Raw genomic sequence first — 21893 nt, 5'->3', positions numbered from 1 at the left:
AGAGCTGGTGGAATTACACGTTGTGGTACTCCTTGCTGAGATGTTTTGAATTAACAGCATTTGCTAATTGGGCGAACTCTCTGCTGTCCTGCAATTAGCAGCCCTGGAGGCACGGCATCCAGCTCCCAGCCTGGAGGAGCCTTGCAAGTGACAGTGAGTGACTTAGCAGATGCAGGGCATGAGGAATCCTTGTTGGAAAACAGCCAAACAAAAAATCCCTGCTTACATTTGCGTTGAGAAAAGCAGATATTCGATTAAGGTTCTCATCTCCATGTGCGATTACTGTGGTGAAAACAAACTGCTTGGTTGTCTGGGAGTGCTGATAACTCGCCTTGCACGCTGCAGGCAGGGAATGGGGGTATTGTGAAAGCCAAGAGAGCGGTGCTGGGAGTGTGCACGCCTTGTGGTGCCTCAGCAGGAGGGAATCCTGCACTGCTTGCCATGCAAGGTGGCAGTGATGGCCAGTAGAGACGTGGTGTGGAGGGATGAGCACAGCAAGGCTCTGGTTTTGCTGTGACTTGCAATGTCCCTTTGCCTCAGGACAGCATCGGGGTGGGGTGATGGCAGCGGGATGGGAACAAGAGGTGGTAGGTGTAGCAGGGTTGCCCACATTTGTTTCTCTGCAAGATGTCCCTGTTTGCACAAGCAGGTGAAGTGTGGGTGAAGTGTACAGTGTGGACAGCTGGATTGAAGTGGGATGGGGAGCTGTGCTGCAGGGCATCACCATCAGTCCAGCCTGAGGAGGCTGTGCCTGATGGATTTTCTGGGCTTTCATTCAATTTGGAAATTAATTCTCCCGTTCTCAGTTGCATGAGGTAACTCTGGCATGTACCTGTGAGTGAGGCTGGGGAACCATCCAGGTACTGAGGGAGTTGCAGTGAAATTCTGAAATCCCTTAATCTTATTAGTAAGTGACAGTGTCAGCTTCCACTGCAGCAGAGTGGAGCAGTAACAGCCCTTTAATTTTCCTAAAAGGTCTGTGTAACACAACGCTGTGTTTGCTGAGTATGGTACAAATGACAGATAATTCCTTTCCAAGGAAAGCTTAAAGTTGTTTTCAAAGAAAAAAAGAGGTTTCGTTTTTTTTAATTCATTCTTCCTTATTCTCATGTTGTTGAGTCCAGGCTAAGGGATGCTAAACATGAGATATTTGCAGTGTAAGAGGTGGCGAGGAGCAGCCCTATGCTGTGAGGTGTGGAGAGCTGAGTTCTTACAGCAATCAGGGGAGAAATCAGCAGCATTAAACTTCATCTGTGTGCTGCTGTCTGTGGAAGCCATGCAATGAATCAAAGGAGTGGGGACAACGTCAGGGTCCCCTTCAGGTCCTGCAGAATGGCAGCGATGCCTTTGCCTTTCTGAGATCCCCTAGAAGTGCTCCTGCCCCAGCTGGGAGCATTGTGGGGTCGGGCTGGAGGCTTTTGGTGATCATCTCACCTGTCCTGGTCTCCTTCTGCAGCTCAGTGATGTCCCTTTTTGCTTGGAAACACCTCAGCCTATGGCTCTGCCCCACTCTGGGTGTTTAAATGAGCAAGCTCAGGGGCAGCTGCAAATTTTGCCTGTCTGGAAAGATCCAGACTATCCTTTAGCAAAACCTCAGCAGTTCAAGCTCAGAATTTGATTCCTGTGAGCATTCCTGCAAGGAACTGAAAGCCCGAATAGAAATAACAAATGAGAAGCACTGCCCATTGTGCTTCAGAGTCAGGGGCTCTCAAAACCCCATTTCAACATCACGGGGTAAATATGGGTCTTTAGCAGCATTAGGATCAGTGTTTTCCAGCAGCAGCCCCATCTCTCTGGTTTATGAGGAGGACAGACAGGGTGTAATTGGGATCGTGGCTCCTGCCTCTCCCCTGCAGTGCCTTTCGCTTTGGGGATTATTAAGCACTCCAAGCAGACTGTGCACAAGCTATTTGTTTTGCTGTGCTTTTTCCACTCTTTTTATTTTGTTCATTTTTTATTTACATGAGCCCTTGGGAACACAATGCTAAAAATGTTATTAAGAAGCCATTGACCACACATGCCCTGCAGATTTTTTTTTTCCTTAATAAAAGCTGCTGCCTAATGCTTTGGAGAAAGGAAGAGTGCAAGGGGAGTTGAAAATATATTTCTTGCAGGAGTGGGTGAAGTGCTAAAGGAAAGACCTTCGGTGTGGCAGTTCCATCCCTCGGTTCTGATAGAGCTTGGCTTTCCTCCATGGCTCAACTCAAGCATTGGGATGCAGCTGGTCTGCAATGAGGGAAGTAATGGCTGGATGCTGCCCTAGGCTGGAAGGTGCCAGCTGGGCTGTGCCTTGGAAAACCATGTGGCTGAGATGCATGCAGTAGACCTGGGATCCTCCAACACCCTGAGGAGGACTAAGGAACTCCAGTGCCTCCCTCCCACAGAAACTCATGTCTTTGGCCAATTTTTTTCTCCATTTCTCCTTCTTTCTGCTCTCAAAACACGTGAGGCATTGTGCCGGGCTGAGAACCAGCTCCCTGCTGCGCCTCAGCTCCCATCCAGAGCCGCACCTTGCTCCAACCATACCCATAGGCTGTGCAATTAAAGTGCAGTCCCTTTGGTGTAATTTGGGATACTCCCCCAGCGCCACAGCTGGTGTGCATTCTCCTTTCCCCCTGCTGTGATGAGATGGTGATGGAGGATGAAGGTTGCAATATTGAGGTTAAACTCGATGATCTTTATGAGCCCATTCCAACTCAAATATTCTATAATTCTGTGATGCTTTGAGGAAGAAGATGGGCAGCTGCTGCTCAGCCAGGTACCAGTGGTGAGAGCAGTGCTGATTGTACCTCTGGAGCTGCCCTTCACCTGCAGCAGTGGAAGCTCTGCTTAGAACATCTACTATTCCAGCAAGGCCTTTCATTCCAACCCCGGCTTCTGTTCTGAATATTTGATGTTGTTCTCAAACAAGAGAGTGCAAATGTTAAGATGTTTGAATGATTTTGCCCCGGGGTTCATGCATTAATGATGAGAATTATCACCATCTGAGTAGTTAGTAGTTCAGGACTTAGCAGAAGGTTAACAAAAGATATGAAACAATTAAGCTGTGATTAACAGACGAGTTTCTGTAATTGCAGAGCTAGGTTTTGTGGCGCTGTGTTTGGCATTTTCTAAGGTAGAAGGAAATGCAGAGGTTCTTTCACTGAAAAAAAAAAAACAACAACAAAAAAAAAACCTCAGTGGTGATGGATGCTGGTGGCTCCGGGGGAGACCCAAGCAGAGCCCAGCCCTGGAACATGGTGTAGAAATGGGGTGTATAGCCTTGTTCACGTACACTTATGGGATGATTTGGTGCTGGCAAGTGGCTGCTTGTGTTCTGGTGGCAAAGACTACTCCGATGCCCAGAGTGGCAGAACCTTGTAAGCCCAGCCCTTCCTGAGGTTATTTTTGCATGGGTAAACATCTTACTGAACAGAACTTCAGTTTTCACATACAAAGACTTCCAAAAGCAGTTTTCAGAATTAAATAAGAGTGGGACAATTAGATGAGAGCAGCAGGAAGAAGAAATTAAAAGGTTTCTGCTGAAGACATCAGTTTCTGTGGGAGGGGGGCAGAGGAAGTCTTTGGTCCACCTCAAAGTGCTGGAGGACCACAGATCTGCTGCATCCAGTCAATTCTTCAATCCATGAAGATCTGTCAGAGGTACGGAAGAGGAAAAATCACAATGAGTTTAATTATTGGGTAGTGCCATAAATATTGCTGCTTGCCTCCTGGGTGTTACGAAAGGCCTTGAGAGAAGAGGCAGAGCAGTTTCCTAAGGCTGGGTTGTGTCCATGGAGCAGCTCCCCAAAGCTCCTGGGGTCACTGGCGGGCTCTTTGTGAGCCACCAGGAATCAGGAAGATGCTAATTCAGATTCTAAAGGGGATTAATTAGCTAAAATGGTCTTACTGTATGCAGGCTGGTAATAGCCTTTTGTGTGCAATGTTTCTGGCTTAGGGAGGTGTCTGATGGCTTTGGGAGCAGGAAGGAGCCTGAAATAGCAGCACACTGGTACTCGTGGTTATTTTCTTTTATAGATATCTTATCATGGAGCAAAATGACTCCATCTCGTCTTGGGATCTCCCCACACAACCTCTGCAGCCCATCTCTGCAAGACATCTCATTAGCTGCTCCTATTTAAGAACAAAATCTGTCATTTCCATCGCTGCTTTCCTGCATATAAGGATGTGTAAACCAGTCCATGGGGGTTCAGGGATCTGCTTACAGCATGGGCTGTTCTTGGGAAGAGGGGCAAACTCAGGTTTAGGCACTGGTGTTGCTCCTCTCTGCGAGAGCCTGGTGCAGACCCAGCAGAGCCACTGGCAGGAAGCCCTAGGAAACATGCAGGTTTGGGAACCAGGCTGTCTCAGTATCTGCCTGTCCATAACTTCCAGCTACTCCTTCTTTTTCACTGCCTGGCATTCATGGGCTAGCAGTCAACAATCCTCCTCCACCCGCTCCATGCTGATGCCTTGCTCAGTTTTTGTTCCCTTTCCGAAGCCTCAGCACAAATGTTCCAACCCAACCCATTTCACCCCGTATTTCCCACCCCAGTGGCATTGCAGAGCTGCAGAGCATTTCTTGCACTGCCACTTAGGACAGTGTCCTTTATCTCCTTTGCTCATGACAGTGCATGGCAGAGTGCAAGGACAGAGAAATGCATAAAATCACAAGATACACCAGCAGCATGGCCACAGATCATCCTGCTCCTCCTGGTAGAAGAGTTAACTATTGAAGAAAATTGGGCAATCAGTGTTGCTGCTAGTTGTACAGTGCTTTCAGATAGATGAGGTGACAGAGCTAATTTTCAATCCCACTGGGATGGAGAAAGCTGTAAATTACCAGGGATGGAAAATGCCACAATAGAGAGATGAACAGAGGAGGGGGTAAAATTGTTGTTGTTTTTTTTTTCTCTTGAAAGATTTCAGTGCTATAGTATCATAGAGTATCCTGAGTTGGAAGGAACCCACAAGGATCATGGAGTCCACCCCCGGCCCCACAAAGCACCACCCAAACCTTATGGCTGAGAGCAGTGTCCCAGCGCTCCCTGAGCATCTGAGGGCAGAGCACTTTCCTAACATCCAGCCTGAGCCTCTCCCCAAGGTATTATATTTATATATATTCATGTTGAACACAGAGCGATGCTGTCAGCACTGGTTTCCACTTAGTGTCAGCTTTGTCCGATGCACTTGGGTGACAAAGCACGCTGCGTTGCCTTTACTTAATATTTGGCAGGCTCTGAGGAGAGGAATTAGCTCAATACAGATATAATTATTCCACCAGGATGATCATTTCTGTGAGGCTCCAACTGAAGTTTCCCTGAGGAATGGCCCACAGGGAGCAGGGATGGGGCTGAGCGTGAAGATGATGGCCAGATCACAGTGCCTGGGGGAGAGCCCAGTCTTCCTATGGGGCTGGCAGAGGAAGGGATGGGTTTTTTCCCATGGCTTTTGGCCAGCGAGCAGCCTCTGCTGTGAGCTCACCTGCAAGGCACGCAGCTGGGGATGCGGTGGGAACATCTTGCCAAGCTCAGGATGCTGCTGATCTCATGATCACGTGGTTAGGGTGGTGTGCAGGGTGGGTTCTTGCACCAAGCGCATGAGTTTTGCCATTGCTGTGCATACCATATAAATGTTTTCTTTTTCCCTTTTCAGGGCATGTAGTTATGCCTTGTAAATAACTACCCATGGAATTGTGCAATTTTCTATTCCTTTTGCTGGATGATGGGGGTCAAGGATGCTGAAGTGAAAAGAGGCCTCACACAGGGATGGGAGCAGAGGGATTTGATTGCACGCAAGCCCTGCAGCAGGGAAGAGCGTTGTTCTAGGAGCATCATTGCCCGAAACAGCACTGCAAGCACAGATCCCTGAGGTGTGAGGCTGGGAACATCAACAGCAGCAAATTGCAGAGTCCTGGAGCTCCCCTGAAAGGGCCATCATTAACAGCAGGTTTAAAAGCAAATCTAATGGATGTTGGAGAAACAAACCACCTTTATCCTGGGCATTTGCTGTTCAGTCCCACTGCTCCTGCAGAGCTCAGGCTGCACAGGCACAGCACTGCTCAGGTGAGTTCCTTCTTTTATGGGTGGAGGCTTTACCTGGCAGTCCTGAGAGCTAATGCGGATTTTGCTTCACGTTTAGCAATCACAGATTTTCCTTGTCTCCTGCACGGAGAAACATTTATTCGTTCCTAGGCTTTGACCTAATTCTTGGCCATAAATATTCAGATTCCTTCAAGGGAGCGGAGAAGAGATGGGAAAACAGAAGCCTTGATCAAAACGACACAGATGTGAAGCAGCCTTTAATTGATTTGCTTTTGTCAGACATAATTAAGTCTTACATTTCATTGCAGCTCTTGGCTCCTGTTCAGATCTCAAGACGTCTTCGGTGATAAGGAGCGTTGTGGCTTCCAATGAGACCGATGGGCTCTTGCACAGAAGGCACGACATCTTCTGTTGTGTTGGCTGGAAGTAAAGCCACGAGGCACAGCCAAAACCCAGCTTTCTGACTGCAATAAAGTGCCAAAATGTCACTCCTCCTTCTGTGCTTCTCGCTTGAGCGTTCCTTCCCTTTCTGTGCATATCACTCGCTCTGTGGTTCGTCAGCTCCAGGTGGGCTGTGCTGCCTTCACTGCCTGGTGGAGCCCGAGTGGATCTGCTTGAGGATGTGCTTCAATCTCACCTATATTGTATTCCTGGATATAGATTGGCTTCAGCACATGTCAAGTCCTTTGCTGAGCCAAGGCCCGTGCCAACACATCAAGAATTTGGACTCCTTTACGCTGCTATTGTCCTTCAGAACTAAGCAGTGCCTTTTCCCATGTATTAGAAAGGGAAAAAAAATCAATTTTGTAGCATAGTGAAGAAGCTGGGTGAATGTTTAGAGTGGCAAAGCCCAAGGCAGTCTGTATTACATTCTGCTAACTCCATCAGGCATAGGTGTTGCTGGAGGTGAGTGTGCAACAGGGCTGTCTTCAATAAGAAGCTCAGGATATCTAGGGAGCTTTAGCTGTGAAGGCTCCTGTAAGGTTTTCATAACTCCTGCCAAAGGAGAAAGACTTAAAAACCTTCCTTTGCCTTGCTCTCTTTCTGTCTATTGTATTATTTAATCTCACCTTCGCTCAGCAGAGTTCTTATGTGTTGAAAGGAAATGAAATCTCTGCTGTGTTATTATTGCTCTCTGCTTAGATAAATAGCGTTGTGCTGGATTCAGGGCAAGGCTCGCCAGCTTTTGCCTTATAAATATGCTGCTCTGGGCAGCACGGCTCTGAGAGTGAAAAGTGCTCTGAGGTATTGCTGAGAGATCTTCCCATCTCTGCCACTGGAACTGAGTCCTTTAACAAGTGAACATTCAGGGTGAGAAAGACATCGGGATTTGTCACCCACAATACCACAGCAGCTGAATTTGGGTTCAGTGAGGCCATCGTAGGGATGTCTACGTAGGGATGTCCTACTTTTTGCTTGCTGGGCTGAGAAAGCCCTTTTCCTGAGGTTTTAATCCCCCAATTTGCTGATAGTGTATTGCACGGACATGCACAGACCCTGGGCTTCACGCAACCTGAGGAGTGGCTCTGCTGCTCTGATAGCAGGTGTCTCAGCAGCTGCGATGTGAAATGTTCCCGTAGGACAGTGCTCCTTCTCCTCACAAATGAGGGCAGCAGAAGAAATTAAGCATGATGTTTCTTCCCAATGCACTGCTCACCTGGGGTTTGTGCACTCACTAGTGTTGGCAAAGAACTCTCAGGTCATCAAATCGAATCATGGATGCTCGTGAGCCAGCAGCTCTGGGGCACCTTTGACACCTTCCCTTCCCTTTTTTTTTTTTTTGTCCAGAAAATTTTCACATTAATATTTATTTCTGTCTGCAGGGGAATTATAAGAGAGATTATAAGTGAGATTTCCTATGTGCTGGCAGAGCAAAGAAGGAGTGTGGATCTATGCTTACATAACGAACCCCCGTGTGGCAGGAGGTGGTCCTGTGGCCCACAGCTGCCTGGTGATGTGCAAAAAGCAAATTGCTGTCATTGCAGATGTGTTGAGAATGACTTCTGGAAGCTGGTAACTAAAATCTGGTAACTAAAATGTCATAAGGATTTCTCATAGTGATATCTAACAGTTTTCTAGCACAAAAGGCATTTTGGCCAAAACAAACCCCAAGCCTATTCCGGACCTTGCTGGACAGGAATTTTGTGGTTGCCTAGGAACTGCTGATCACAGCCTGATTGCATTCAATAGGGGGTGAAAAGGGCAGCTTGGTCTGCGTTTCCATCACTGTCACAGCCATACGGTCCTATGGCAGCTTCCAAAGGGCCAAAGCAGTGCTGGGGTAGCTGCACTTGGAAGTGGATGGGAGATAAGGGCAGAAAAGGGGAGTGCATGTAGGGGATTTTGAGGAGAGTTCATCATGGATGATGGACAAGCCCTTGGGCTTCATCATAAGGAAGTCTTTGCCTAGAGGTCTCCCAGTCTCAGGAGCCCAGCCAGGGTAGGTATTAATGCTATGAGCAAAGCAGTAGTTTGCAAAAGGAGCTTGATACTAAATGATGTGTATCAGGAATTATGAAGTCCTGCCAGTCATAAGGACAATTTTTAAAAGTGTGTGGAAACTGTGGTTGTCAAGAGGAAGCACAAAAAAAAACTTTAAATATCTTGGAACAGAAGGAAAAAAATGGTTCCAGCTGGTGGGTTTGTCAGTGTGTGGAGTGGTTCAATCCATGCAATCATCTTCGGTCAGTGTTTCTTTGTGGCATTTGGAAAGACAGAATGATGTGCTTTGTATCTCTAATGGGCAGTACAGTCTTTCCCAACCCGTCTTTAATCAGCAGAGTAGTAAATTATATCTGTGTTGTCAGGGGGTACACTTAGAAATCAGTGTCTATGTAACGCGTGCTGGAGAGTCTCAGAAGAGCTGGTGCAGAAGGCTGAGGTCTGCAGATGTTCATTTTTAATCAGCACCAGAAAAGCTGGGAAAAGGCTAGTTTGTATTTTAAAAAGGCTGTTTATTTTATCCGGGATAAATGCAAGCTATAATTGTGGACAAAATGATGTAACAGGTGAAAGAGAATTCAATTGATGAGGAATTCAGCGCTAGAATGGGTTTATGAAACATAGGTCTTTAGAAGCTTGAATTCATCAGCTTTGTCATGGTTATTGGGCCGATCGAGGACAACCTGTGTTTTGCAAAGTGTTTGACAGTTTCACATGGCAGCAGGGGGCATTGCCCCATGGTGGGAGCTCTGCTGGGATTGGCTGTGGTTGCACCATCCTTTCTAGGTACGGAGCGAGGTAAGGCCTCTTGCTGGGCTGTCATAAAATTGAGCTCTGTTGTTTGTTTGTTTGTTTGTTTGCCCCGCAGTGTTGCTGTAAGAATTATAGGTGAGGGTGGGAGCCAACTGCAAGGAACATTTTGAAAAGGAAAATTGAAAAATAAACGATTCCAAAAAGGGTGGCGTAGTCTATTTATGTGGCTGGGTTCCATCCAAGAAGACATTTGGATAAGTCCTCAGCACAGCTGACTCAACCCAGCTACCAAAACATGGACAGCACAGGATCTGTGCCCATCTGTGCTGAGCAGCATTGCTGAGTGCCTTCCAAAGCCAAGGGGCAGCACCTTCATCTTTCTGCCTTCCCAAGGATGCTGAGGGCATCAGGGGGCTGGTTGGAGCCATTCGTCCCTTTCCAGTTCTGCCTTCTCCAAGGGCTGGTCCCAGCTGTGGGCTGTAGGATGAGGGAGTGATGCTGCCAGTGCCTCACTATTCCCTCCTCCATCACCTTGGCTATTAGCAAGAGCTCAGGAGGAATCCATGAAGCCTGAGGAGAAATGCAAGTTCACCCTGTAAGAAGACTCAACCTGTCAATTTCTCTCATGTTTCTTCTTGGTTTCTAACAGTGACTTGGAAGGATACAGTGCTGCTGTCAAAGATGTGTCAGGAGCACGGCAGAGCCTCTCAGAGTTGCTAGGTGACTGCTGCCCTCAGGGCACAAATCCCAATCCCGCCTGCTCCTGGGATGAGTAATACATTTCATTGGCATCCATTGGACAAAAGTGCTGCTGCCTGGGGTTTGCAGCTTGAGTCAGTGCTGGTTGAGCAGCAGGTTCCAGGGGGTGGTCCTTACACCTCAGAGGTGCTTACCCCAGAGCAAATCTCTGCCACGTGGATGGGGTTGGAGCAACCTGGTCACCCGGCCTCGTGCTGAAGGGATGCTCTTGGCACATGAGCATGGTGACTGCAAGAAGCTGTGCTTGTTGGCCAGCACTCTTCACTTGGCAATCAAAGACCTCGCCTGGGTTTTTTCAGATCGTCCCTTAGAGGGTAGAGGAACATTCCACATCCTGATGATGAAAATAGAAAAAACAAGATATGGGGAGATGGGGAGCCTGACCAATTCCAGGTGGAGTCCGGACTAGATGCAGGCACTGATCCCTTTGGGTCTTGTGACGTTTCTGTGGGCTTCCAAGGTTTTTAGTTAATTTCTCAAGTTAAATATAGTTATGGTATAACTTTAAAAATTTTTTTGGTTGGTCTGCTTTCTGGTTTCACATGATTTCAGGTTAAATGCTGTTTTGGCTGTGTCCCAGTGAAGGATTGGATTGATGCACAAGTTTTTTAAGGTCACTTCTCCCCAGATGATAAACAGGAGGTATTTTAGTCCATGGTAGCCAGTGATTTTAATGCCTGAGTGCTCTCTGTTAAGAACATATTACAAAGAAATGGGAAACTTATTTCAGTGACATTCTCTGGCCAAGCAGAAGAAATGATAAACCGCAGTGTTTTCAAGCTGTTCACCTTTGTTTGAAGGGTGAAGTAGTGCTTGAAGCCACAACAGCGGGATGCAGCCCCCAGCACTTGTTGCACTGTGACAGTGTCCAGAAGGCCACTCACAGGCTGCCTGTGGAAAATGCTGCACAAACACAAACTGAAGAGCAGGACATGCCTGAAGGACTGCCATTAAAGCAGAAGGACTGAGAAAGTGTGAGGAACCAATGGCAAAATATGACCCGTTAATTTCAGCAGTGGTTCTGGGCTTGTTCCCTGCAGCTACAGCAGAGGATGATCTCCAGAGGACCCTCCCGACCCCTACAGTTTTATGATATCCATTGGGTTCAGGATGCTTTTATGGAAAACATGCATCTTGCATGTATGAAGAGGAGAAGCAAAGGTTTCCCCACTGGGGCTTTGGTGTTGGAAAAAGCTGGAAGCACAGTGTGGAGCAGATCATGGTCAGCAAAGTGAGGCTGTGCTGTAGCATGGCACGGGTGGGGAGACTTCAGGAAGCCCTGGGTGAGCTGCTGCTTCGATCTGCACAGAGGGCAGAGACTCACACAGCTAACGAGCTCCAGGGCAGCTCATCTGCCTTAGATTGCAAGCTTTTCTCCAAGCACGGATGGTAAATTGCAAGCAAAAATAATTTCCGTCAAGGATCTAATGATGCTTGAAGTTCCTGTAACCTTTCAGATAAACAGGGTGGAACAGCACAGTGAATTTTGTAAGGAATCTCTAAAAATGTGCAGTGAACATAATGGAGCAAAATTGATCTGTTGTTTTTCTCTCTCAGGAAACAAATATTGCATGAGGAGGAAAAGACAATACAGTCCAGAAACACAGCTGTACTCTCAGAAAGCGTTGGTCATAGGGATAGCAGCTGTCCCCAGGCATAATATTTTTCATTAAAAAGAAAAGAAAGATTAGGAATTTCTCCAGGGCTTTTAAAATATACTCTGTCAGAGAATTATAGAATTGCTAAGGTTGGAAAAGACCACAAAGATCCTCCAGTCCAACCACCACCCCACCACCACCATGCCCACTACATGGCTGAGGGTGAAGTAGAGGTCTTTGGTACAGCTGTGGCAGAGGCCCAGCAGTGGCAAAGGAGATTGCTGAGGATGAAATAGATCTTTGTGTCATTTTAGAGTGGGATATTAGGAACAATTTATCTTTCAAAAGAGTGGTGATGCAGTGGCAAAGCTGCCCAGGGGGATGGTGGGGTCACCATCTCTGGAGGTGTTCTGGAACATGGAGATGTGGCACTGGGGGACGTGGGCAGTGGGCACAGTGGAGTGGGCTGGGGTTGGATTTGGGGATCTGAGAGGTCTTTTCCAACCATAATGACTGTATGATTCTATGATTCTATAACAGACCTCTGGCAGACCCACATGGAGGGAGCAGCCTTGTGTACAAAGCAGAGGATGGGCTGCAAACAAGCTGGGAAGCAGGCTAACATGGAGAAGGAGCTGGCAGACACTGCAGTGTGTGCTTATCGCAGAGCTAGCAGGGCTCATTTTGATAGCAGCACATGGCTACTGCCAGCTCCTGCAGCTGCCATAGGTGGTTTCAACACTCCCAAATCTGTTGCTGGCTGTGAGGGGACATGGATGTGCTATGGCTGCCCCATCCTCCAGGGCTCTCCTCCTGTCTCAGAGGGCTCCATGTGCCCACTCCAGCTCCGCTCCTCTCCTTAGGTTTGGCTGCATCTCATCCTTAACAAGCAAAAAGCCCAACGGCCCCCCAGCCAACTAGGAAATGATTTCTCAGCGCTCTCCTTAAGGACAGAAGCTGCATCTGGTATTTCTTAGAATGAAAGCAGGTATTTTTCTTTTCTTCTTTCTTTCTTCCTTCCTTTTTCCTAGAACTTAATTTTTGATTAAGCCCTCTTCTTGCCAGAAGTGACATTTTCTGCAGCTGAGACAGCCAACGGCACCAAAGGACATTACAGAGGACTTCAGATGTTTCTGTTCCACATTTATTCTGTTAGCTTTCCATCAAGGTCACCGTGCCTCTTACCCAGGGTTTTGGCTTTTATTACTTGGAGCTTGGAGAGTTAGTGGCATCAATCTTTCTAGGAAAAATGGTGTGTAAGTTCAACTGGAACTATGAAAATATTTGGCTGGAATTCATCAAGGATTGACCTAGAGATGAAAAGGGGGTGTGAAAATTCTCACTGAGTTTGTGAACTTTCTTTGTTCTCTTTGGATCCTCGTGGTTTATGTGTTTTTGCAGAAATAAGTGCACTTCAGCTGAGCTAAAATCTCAGGAGAAGGAAAACGAACTCAAATCTATACTGAATGTATTCATCAAGCAAAACCATTAAACCCAGTGCATTTCAACGCTGGAACTAAAAGCATCCTACCAGATTTTACTGTTATTTTATGTGGAATGCACTTGGGTACAGTGATGGACTTTCTTAAAAGAGAATGTATGGGATCTGGGCAGGCAAAGCCATGGGGGGTGCGAGGAGAAAAACGTCCCCTGTGCAAATCCAGCAGGCATAGAGAAAGACTTGTGTGATAGCTGCATGGTTGTCCACGTGCACACTTTTTGCATGCTTGGGCCAGTGCATTGCACCCCCAGTTCCCAACTGATAACAAAGGGGCAAATACAATGTACAGAAGTTGGGGTACTGGGGGGCTGTTTTCTGGTGCCTGTTTCCAGGCTCTCTTGAACATTTGGTCTTATTTTTGGATGGTCCTATATGGAGTCAGGAGTTGAACTTGTTGAGCCTTATGGATCCGTTCCAACGTGGGGTATTCTGTGACTCTGTAATGTGGATCTTGGTCCTGGTAGTTCGGAGAGGACGTGACTGAATGTCCTTTGACATACCAAAGATTATTTTTTCCCCTTCTGCTGCTGAAGTTTGGCAATACTTGCAAATGTCACCGCCTGTCAGATAGAGCTTTTGCATTTCCCATCCCCTGGAGTGGAGGCTGCCTATCAAGTGTCTCTTCCCCAAAGTTTAATGTTTCTGGTAAATGTACTGATTTGATTTTTTGATTTTGTCTGAGCAAAATAAGCACGTGTCACACGCCTGAGCTGACAGCTGAGGGAAAAACTGAAGCACAGCCAGGGGAATGGAACAAGTTATCCCTCCTGGTGCTACACAGGATGGCCAACATTAGGCAAAAGCCATTTAGTCCACGTGTTTGCACTTTGCACATCAGAGGGATGACAGAATGACAGTCAGGGCCTTGGGTTGGGCACTGCCTCAATTAGGGGATAGAAGTCTGCAGGGTGAGGATGGCACTGCTGGTGACTCTCCATCAGTTGGGAATGCAGCAGCTGCACATCTGGTGGCCAAGAGTGGCCAACTGTGTGTGCCATGGCTGCCTGCAAATGGGACGTGAGCACAAGCTGTGATGTAGGGTTGGGAAAGGGTGATGGATCTTTTGTATCTTGCAGTGGATGCTGGCAGAACAGGAGCTTTTGTTGATGCTTAGCAATGATATATCAGTTTCTCCTTTTTATCTAATAAATACAGTCTCTTGCACAGGCAGAGATTCCAGCAGAAGTATTTAGATGAAGAATTAGCTCAAGCAGTGAGAGCAAATAAAAATCCCAGAGAGATGCATTTGTAGCACTGCTATGCCTTGCAATGTTCAGGCTTCAAGCGAAGACCATCAAGATGATTTTCCACTGACTCTTGCAAATCAGTATGACTCCCACAAATTGCTGATGACACATGCCTTGTAAAAGAAAAAGCCATCTCTTCTTGCTTTGGACGGGGTCATTTGCTGCATTTGCTGTGCAGCCTTCTGATTGCAGAGAGATGCACCAGGAGTCAGCAAGGTGCTGACCACGAGTCTCCTCACCCAGCACAGCTGCTCTACACAAGGCTCCCTGCAACACCTGCAGACTTGCAAAGGGAAATGCAGTGTCTAAGTTACACCAGGAATGTCACAGTGAGGTTGGGGATGTGTGAAGGGCAGCGCAAGGAAAGCTTGTACCCAACCAACCTTCTGCTAGAGGAACGTCCCTTCTTCTATCAGGTGCCCTCCTCGCTGTTTGCTAGGTGTGAAAAATCCCACGTGTATTTGCAGGGATTGAGGAGTTGACTAGATAGTGAGAACAAAGCCATATGCTGCATGTCATCATTTATATCCTACACTTTCTAAATCCCCCACCAAGATCACAGTATTTTTCTCACTTACGAGTTTTATGGAAAGAAAATAAAAGCCTAATAGAAAGCAGAAGGAACTCCATGTTTTCTGCGTCAGCATCACCTGCTGGTTCCAATGGGATCTGCAAAGTGATGGAAGGGCTTGTGAGGGACCGTGCAGGAGGTGCACAGTAACCCATTTTGCAGGCTGCAGGGTTTTTAATGGGATGCGTAGGTGCTGCTCCATAATGGCTCATCACCTGAAGACATGAATGAAGAAAACCAGGTCAGGGAGGACAGGAATAAGGCAGAACTGTTAAGTCGTTTAAATTTTACTGTCATACTCCCAGATTCACAGTGATGAGGAGGCATTAAAAGGCATTCCTGTACAAATCTTAACCCCCACCCACTGTGATTGCAGGACCGAGCTGCTGCACTACTAGGTGATAGTGGAGGCAACACCAAGACCATTGTATAACCTCATCTATCTTCTGTGGGAGCCTGAAGTCTGCAGGAAAGCACGAATCCAAACCTCTAGAATTATAATTGACCCTGAGGTAAGGGACCAATTTTAGAAATGCCATTTCCCCTCTCTTTCCCTTTCCCTTTCCTCAGCCCTCATTCAGATTTACATAAAACCAGTTGATAGCTTGAGATAATGCTTCTAAAATGCTTGTAGGTCATTTCATGCAAGGAAGATCTGAATAGAGCTCTCAATTTTTTTATACATATTTTTTTTTAATTTAAAGAAAAATTGGGGATTTTTTTTGCCCTTGAGCCCATCCTCTTGCGTGGCCAACCCTCAGTGCAGAAGAGGGACCTAATAAATCTACACCAAACTCCAGCTGTGTGGAAACCTGTCCTGTGCAGATCTTTTATTGCATTAGGAATAGAAAGCTTCTATCACATGTCAGGAGATGGAGGTCAGAAGGCATGGTGGGTGGGTTGGGGTTGGAATTGGTGATCTTGGAGGTCTTTTCCTACTTCAGTGACTCTGTGATCCTATGCACAGAGAGCTGCCCTGTCCTAAGAGGACTGTAAGGAGCTTTATGCCTCCTCCAATACTAGCCCTGTTCTCTATGGGCTGCTATTATTCTGGTTTCTGTTTGAGAGCCCAACAGTGATGAGTGTGTTAGGCTATTTACTCCCTACAGACTTTTTGCACAGTTTTTCACATTTAGAACTGGAAATTGTAGTAGGATATCTGTCTCACAGAAACTTTTTGCACATTTTTTCACTTTCAAAGGCCTGGCTTCACCACACACTCTCCATACCAACATCGGTTCTTCTGCCCAACCCGATCCCAGACCATCAGTGCAGGAACGTTGCAGCCCAGGTGGCACCAATGAGTCCCAGTGCTGTGCTGGGTGCAGGTGGGGCACGTTGGGAAGAGGGGATAAAAGGGCCATGTGGGGGGTGGGGAGGGAATGTGGTGCAGTGGGAAGTGTGGGAGCAGCTCAGCATTATGGCACTGCTTCTAGGTAAGGCTTTGGCTTGGAGGAAGGTGGGATAGGGTCTCACTGGAGATGAAGTATTGCTTTTGGGAGGAGTATCTGAGCAGCGCGGTGTGCTATAGAACAAAGGGAGGCTGTTCTCTTGAGGGGTGCTGATTATTTTTCAGAAGGAGCTGTGAGTGTGGGGTTTGTAGGGCTGGGTGCTGGCCCTGGGGCACTGTTAAGAGGTGTTACCTTTTTCTGTCAAACCTTCAGGCCCTGGTTTTTGGCTCCTGCAAAGCAGCGCAGCTCTGCTGGAACCAACTCATCCCAGCAGAGCAGTTGACTCTCAATCCCACATAACATTATGAAATTTGGAGCATATGTACAGCACTGCTGGCATGGCTCTTTGCATGACATCTTCAGAATGAGTTTGACAGTCGCATAAATAGCATATGCAAGAGGGCCTTCTGGATCTGCTGCTTGTTGCATATTATTTACATACATATTCTGTACCTAGCTGATGGCTCCGTGGCACTTGTCTTCCTTTTATCTCTTTCTCTTTTTTTTTTTTCTTCCTAGTGATGGTTTTGCCAGGGACTGGAATCTTCTAAAGGCAGATATTCAAGCCTCTAAAAAATGGATAGGAAAATAATTCCCACCACAAATCCTTGAAATCTCCAGTAAGCATCTATAACTTCTTCTTTCTAGAAAGTGGAACAGGAGAATGCTTCAGGAGCTGCACTCAGGTGGGACAGGACTGTGGAAACAAGCTGCCCAACGGCAAATTAGTGAGCATCTGTTGCTATTGATCCAAATAACAACAAGCTCTTGAGTGACGCTGCCTTGAGAAAAGAAAACTCTGAGGGAAGCAAACAGCAAATGGCCACTGAATATCTCAGTGCTTGACTATTTTGCAGTAAATTTGCTGTCCTACAGTGCGGTGCAGTTCTTTGCTCTGAAGGGCTTTTGCCATCTGAGCACAGAGTTGTGCTCTTCCCTAAGGGATGAGAGGATGAGGTGCTGGGATGGGGCTTGGAGGATCTGCGTGCATCGTTGCTTCTGTCTTACTGGTGGCTGTGTAAATAGCACAGCTGTTATCTCCTTCTCCTAAATCAGAGCCCTTTCTTCTCCTGGCACCCGGGCTGCGGGGGCCCACAGTACTGAGCAATGGTCACAGGGTGCCTGTACACAGAGTGGGGGGCCAACATCCATGTCCTGGGGAGGGAATGGCTGGAGGAAGGACGGTTTGTCTCCTGAGACTGGAGAGATTTGCTGACTTCAAAGTTGATGGGTTTGAGATGGAAAAAGGAATGAGACTGTAAAGAGGAATATAATGTTACAGAGAAGATGGCTAATGGGCTCATTCAGAACCACCTGAAATGATCACTCCCTGGGAAATTGTGAATAATGGTGGCAAACAGTAAAATATCAGTGAAGGGGGTGACGTCAGGCACTCGCCTTCTCCTCTTAGAACTTGAGGGATTTTGCTTTAAATGAATTCATGATATGAGCGTGATCGGTTTGAATTACTTGTAAGCAGTGAGAATCAGCTCACCACCGTGCAGGCTGTCCTGTAAAATGCAGGTGGCTGCTGATGTTAAGTTACACCCCTCGTTGAGGGCCCTGTAGTGATGCCTGAGGGCTGTGGGACCCCCACTGTGGGCAGCTGTTGTCCCTCAGGGAGTGGCTTGGTGACCAAGACATCCAAGGAACATGGGAGGAATTGAGCAGAACTGAAGCAGCTCTTCCTGTGCTCAGGTTTTGGGTGTGGAATGGCTTTCTCTTCTCACACTGCGTGCTCCCAAGGGATGGAGTGGGAGCAGATGTATTCCCTGGCGTAGTAACCACATGGATTTGGGTGCTGGAGAGCAAATAGGAGGAGAAAGATGAGAGGAAAAGTGGAGAGATTTCTGTTGTATTTATGCTTGAGGTGGGTAGGAATTACACTTATTTTTCTCTCCTATTGCTTTACAAGAGCAGTAAGTTGATTCCAGTTTTACTGCTGAGGTGCACCCAGGGATCAGCTGTGAGATTTTTATTGTATGCTGTGCCCACTGTGGATCAGTCCTTGCTTGCATCCTCAGCTGTGGGCTGGGATTTTGAGATGCAGAGAGCAGATTCTGGCACATGTGTTGGGAGCAGAAGCACAGAGCTGGGATGGGAGAGCTCTGCTGCATCTGCTGTCTTCATGCACGTGTCTGGGTGTACGTTCATGGTGTGATGTGCACGGGTTGGATCCCTATTGCGAGCTTCCCCCTGTGAATCTCTTTCCTCATGGAAAGAAAAGAGGAAGGGACGTGGTGTCCCATTGGCCCCGTTCCCTTTGGTGGGCTTTAGGGATTGTCCCAGTGCAGGTTGAAACGTGGAGGAGCCTTTTTCCTGCTGTCGGTTGTCCCCAGGCCCCTGCTTGTTCCTTCTGAACTTTTATTTATTTTTAACTTATCGGTTCTGATGCTTAGCGTCCCTGAAAAGGGTCTGTGGAGACTTCTGCCATCTCCAAAAGGAGACTGATGGAGCAAATACGGAAGCTACAATGAATTCATATTGCAAATATTGAAATCAGCGTGCCCTCTTCTTAATAGATGTTATTTCTCATTCTTCAAAGCAGTTCATCGGTGATGGAAGGCGGATAATCCACTTCTGGAATCCTTCTTCCCTCGTGTTCTTGCATGATTTATAACATAGCTGGAGGAAGAGAATTTGTCAGCACCATCTCTGTGAAGTAGTGCTGAATCCCATTGCAGGAGGGACTCTGGAGAGGTGGTTTTGAGCCTGAGAGATGGTTGTTGTTTTTTCCATTCTGCCCTGACTTTTCATTCATTACTTCCTGCCAGCTCCTCTGATGCTGTTTGCCATAGATCTGTGGCATTATGTAAAGCAGTCAGCGCTCATAAACAGAACCCAGCATCTCTCCTGTCTTGCTGAGCCATTGCAGGGTGAGCAGGGACTGCTCTGTGCTCTTCTACAGCTTGGCTGCACCAGGTCTCGCTTTCCATGCTTGCTCTGCATGTTTTTAATCTGAAAAATTCTTGCTCTAATATCTCTGTCTGCCATGCAGTTCTTCTGTATAAAATGCTGGTACCTGATCTGGTAGTTTCCTTGGTGTTGAAAGATGCAGTGCTTGGTGGTGCTGCTCAGCACTGATCTGCAGAAGGGAGTAGAGATGCTTAGAGCTGACCCTTGAAAAGCATAAACTTTTGATCCACAAAGCAGGACCTTTTGTGCTTACAAATGCGTTTAATGTCAGAGAACAAAGCTATCTGCCTGTTGCATCTGTTTCTCACCCTACTAAATAGCTTAACCTAGCTCTACAATAGGGAAACAAGTGGCTTGATCAATGGCAGTATGCTTCCAATGGTGATGTGTACCAGTGGCATCAGTTCTGGTGGGAGAAGGGTGTGCATGTCAACCAGAGGTGCTCTCAGTGCTTATAGCACGGGCAGCGATGGGAGAAATGAGGAGTTTCCTCTTGTGCGCACTGTTGGTTGCTGGATTTTGGAGTAATGATTAATATCCAAAGAACACATTCCACCTGCCCATCAATGGCGAGATTGCAAATGTTGCTAGAATCTTATATTTGCTCAGTGCCCATCAGCCCAGCAGTGAGAGATGGGTTTCTGACCTCTGCTCTCCTACCAGCGCACTCTGCGTCCCCCAACCTACCTCCTTCTCTCCGTTAGAAATAATTTCCCATCTTGCAAAATTAATTCTCTGCTCTCAATGGCCTTGATCAAATAGCACAGCAAAGTGTGCTGAAGGTGGCAGAACAGCTCTGACAGAGGAGCTTCACCTCCTGAAAGGAAAGGCATAAAGCTGTGGGCTTCTGTTATGGAGTGCAGGGGACTGTAGGCTGTTCTTTGCAAAAGCAGCAGAAGTTCTCCATATCATGGAACAGTGTTTGTGAAATTAACCAATTTGAAACATCAAATACAATTATTGGCACTGATCTGTTATGGACATTCTAATTATTTACTGCATTTGTGTATAATTTTGACTTGAATTTAATTTTGCAGATATTAGTGGAAAGTGGGGTTGAGCAGGGAGGGAGGGGATGGCGTTTGCACTGAGTGTGTCCTTGATTTGTGTTGATGCTCTGGGTGCATTCTGCAAATCCAGCATCTCTTCATAGTGTCATCTGCTGCCTTCATGTGTGCCTTCTGGGCAGCCATCACCTGGAAGGAGGGTTTTGTTTTTGGCTCGTTCTTTTTTGGCTTTTGTTACTTTGCTGTCTGCTCAGAAGCCCTCCAGCAGAAGAGCTGATCACTTTCTTTTTCCAAGAAGGAGGAATCCTTTTGGACTTCACAGATGAAATCTTGCTGGCATCGTTCTGGTGTGGAGATCCCAAAGGGTGCAGGGAAGATCTCCAATGAGGGAGGAAGTTGTCATGGGATGGCAGCCTGCCCACTGAACTCAGGGGGGATCCTGGGCAGAACAGAAGGAATAGTGATCTCTTTTGTTAATATGGACTTCCATGATTTAAATGGGGGCTTGGAGGCACTCAGGGTCAGGCTTGAGGGGCTCTAGGCACGTGATGGAAATGTCCCTGATCACTACAGGGAGTGTTGGACTTTTAGGGGTCCCTTCCACCTCAAATGATTCTGTGATTGGATTCGGGTTGGGGTCACGTTGAGCAGAACAGAGGGATTGGGATTGAAGGTGCAGCAGGAATATGTTGGGTTTTCCTATGTGAGAGCACACTGAGCAGTGTGAAGGCTGTCCAGGTGAGCTCTCTGCTCTGATTTACTGCTGTTCTTCTTTCAGCCTCTGAAAATGAATCCATTAACAATTAAGGTAATGTCTCGCCCGGTGTTTATTTTGCATGCCTGTTAATGGATTGACCAAAACGCCTTCAAACACCAGGACTCCTGCATCACGCAGAGGGCTGGATCTCTGGTGTGTGCTTTTTCTCTTTGTTTTCTGTCAGAGCTGAGACCTGCTTTCATGGAAGCATTTAGGAACATTGCTGCATGTTCCCATACCATTACTGGTGAGGAAGGTGCAGCTTCTGTGTCAGATATGTCAGATATCTCCATACAAGCTTTAATGTGGAACTAGAGCAGCAAGGGCTGTATGCTGGGCCCAGGCTGCTCTCTTGGGCTGTGTGTGGGCTCTGGAAGAGCAGCAGTGTTTGCTGCCCAAGGAGAATTTAGTCCTTCTCTCTGGTTCCTGGGCCATACCAATGTGTGATGAACTGTTGGGTTGCACCCCAAAACTGCTGGAAAAACACCTTCTACCACCTGTGACAGGTGAGCAGGGCAGCAGAGCGTGAGGCCCTGCAGGCAGGGTGCCCTGTTGTGTGGGATCAGAACGGGGCAGACCCCGTGGTCCCCTTTCCCCCCTGTGTATGGGGATAGCAGACAGCTGTGGTCACATCCCATGGCTGGTCTGCAGCTCCGAAGCTCCATGTGCTCCTCGAACTGAGACAAAGCGGGGGATGCTCTCGGTTACATTCTCTCCCCCCACCTTTGGCCGCTCTGAGAGCCCCGGCTCTCAGCCCTCCCTGCCATTTGGCTGCTTTCTAGGTTAAATTTCCCAAATTCTGCCTCTGCTCCGGGAGCGTTCAGCCCTCCCAGCTGCGGAGCGGCCCCAGGTGGGTGCGGGACATTGC

General features: G+C 47.3%; 2 long non-coding RNA genes across 2 annotated transcripts; both read left to right on the top strand.

Moving 5' to 3' along the window:
* The first annotated feature begins 4883 nt into the window (after positions 1 to 4883).
* On the top strand, positions 4884 to 7335 carry LOC109370709. The gene is made up of 3 exons (XR_002121056.2): positions 4884 to 5083; positions 5635 to 6044; positions 6332 to 7335. It is a non-coding gene; the product is annotated as an uncharacterized LOC109370709 (long non-coding RNA).
* A 6967-nt stretch (positions 7336 to 14302) lies between these two features.
* Positions 14303 to 18724, top strand: LOC116217382. Its single transcript, XR_004161853.1, has 3 exons — positions 14303 to 15406; positions 16096 to 16330; positions 16865 to 18724. It is a non-coding gene; the product is annotated as an uncharacterized LOC116217382 (long non-coding RNA).
* Positions 18725 to 21893: the final 3169 nt, after the last annotated feature.

Source organism: Meleagris gallopavo, chromosome 22 (genome assembly GCF_000146605.3).
Source record: "Meleagris gallopavo isolate NT-WF06-2002-E0010 breed Aviagen turkey brand Nicholas breeding stock chromosome 22, Turkey_5.1, whole genome shotgun sequence".
Taxonomy (NCBI): domain Eukaryota; kingdom Metazoa; phylum Chordata; class Aves; order Galliformes; family Phasianidae; genus Meleagris; species Meleagris gallopavo.
This window is presented reverse-complemented; position numbering and strand designations above follow the sequence as displayed.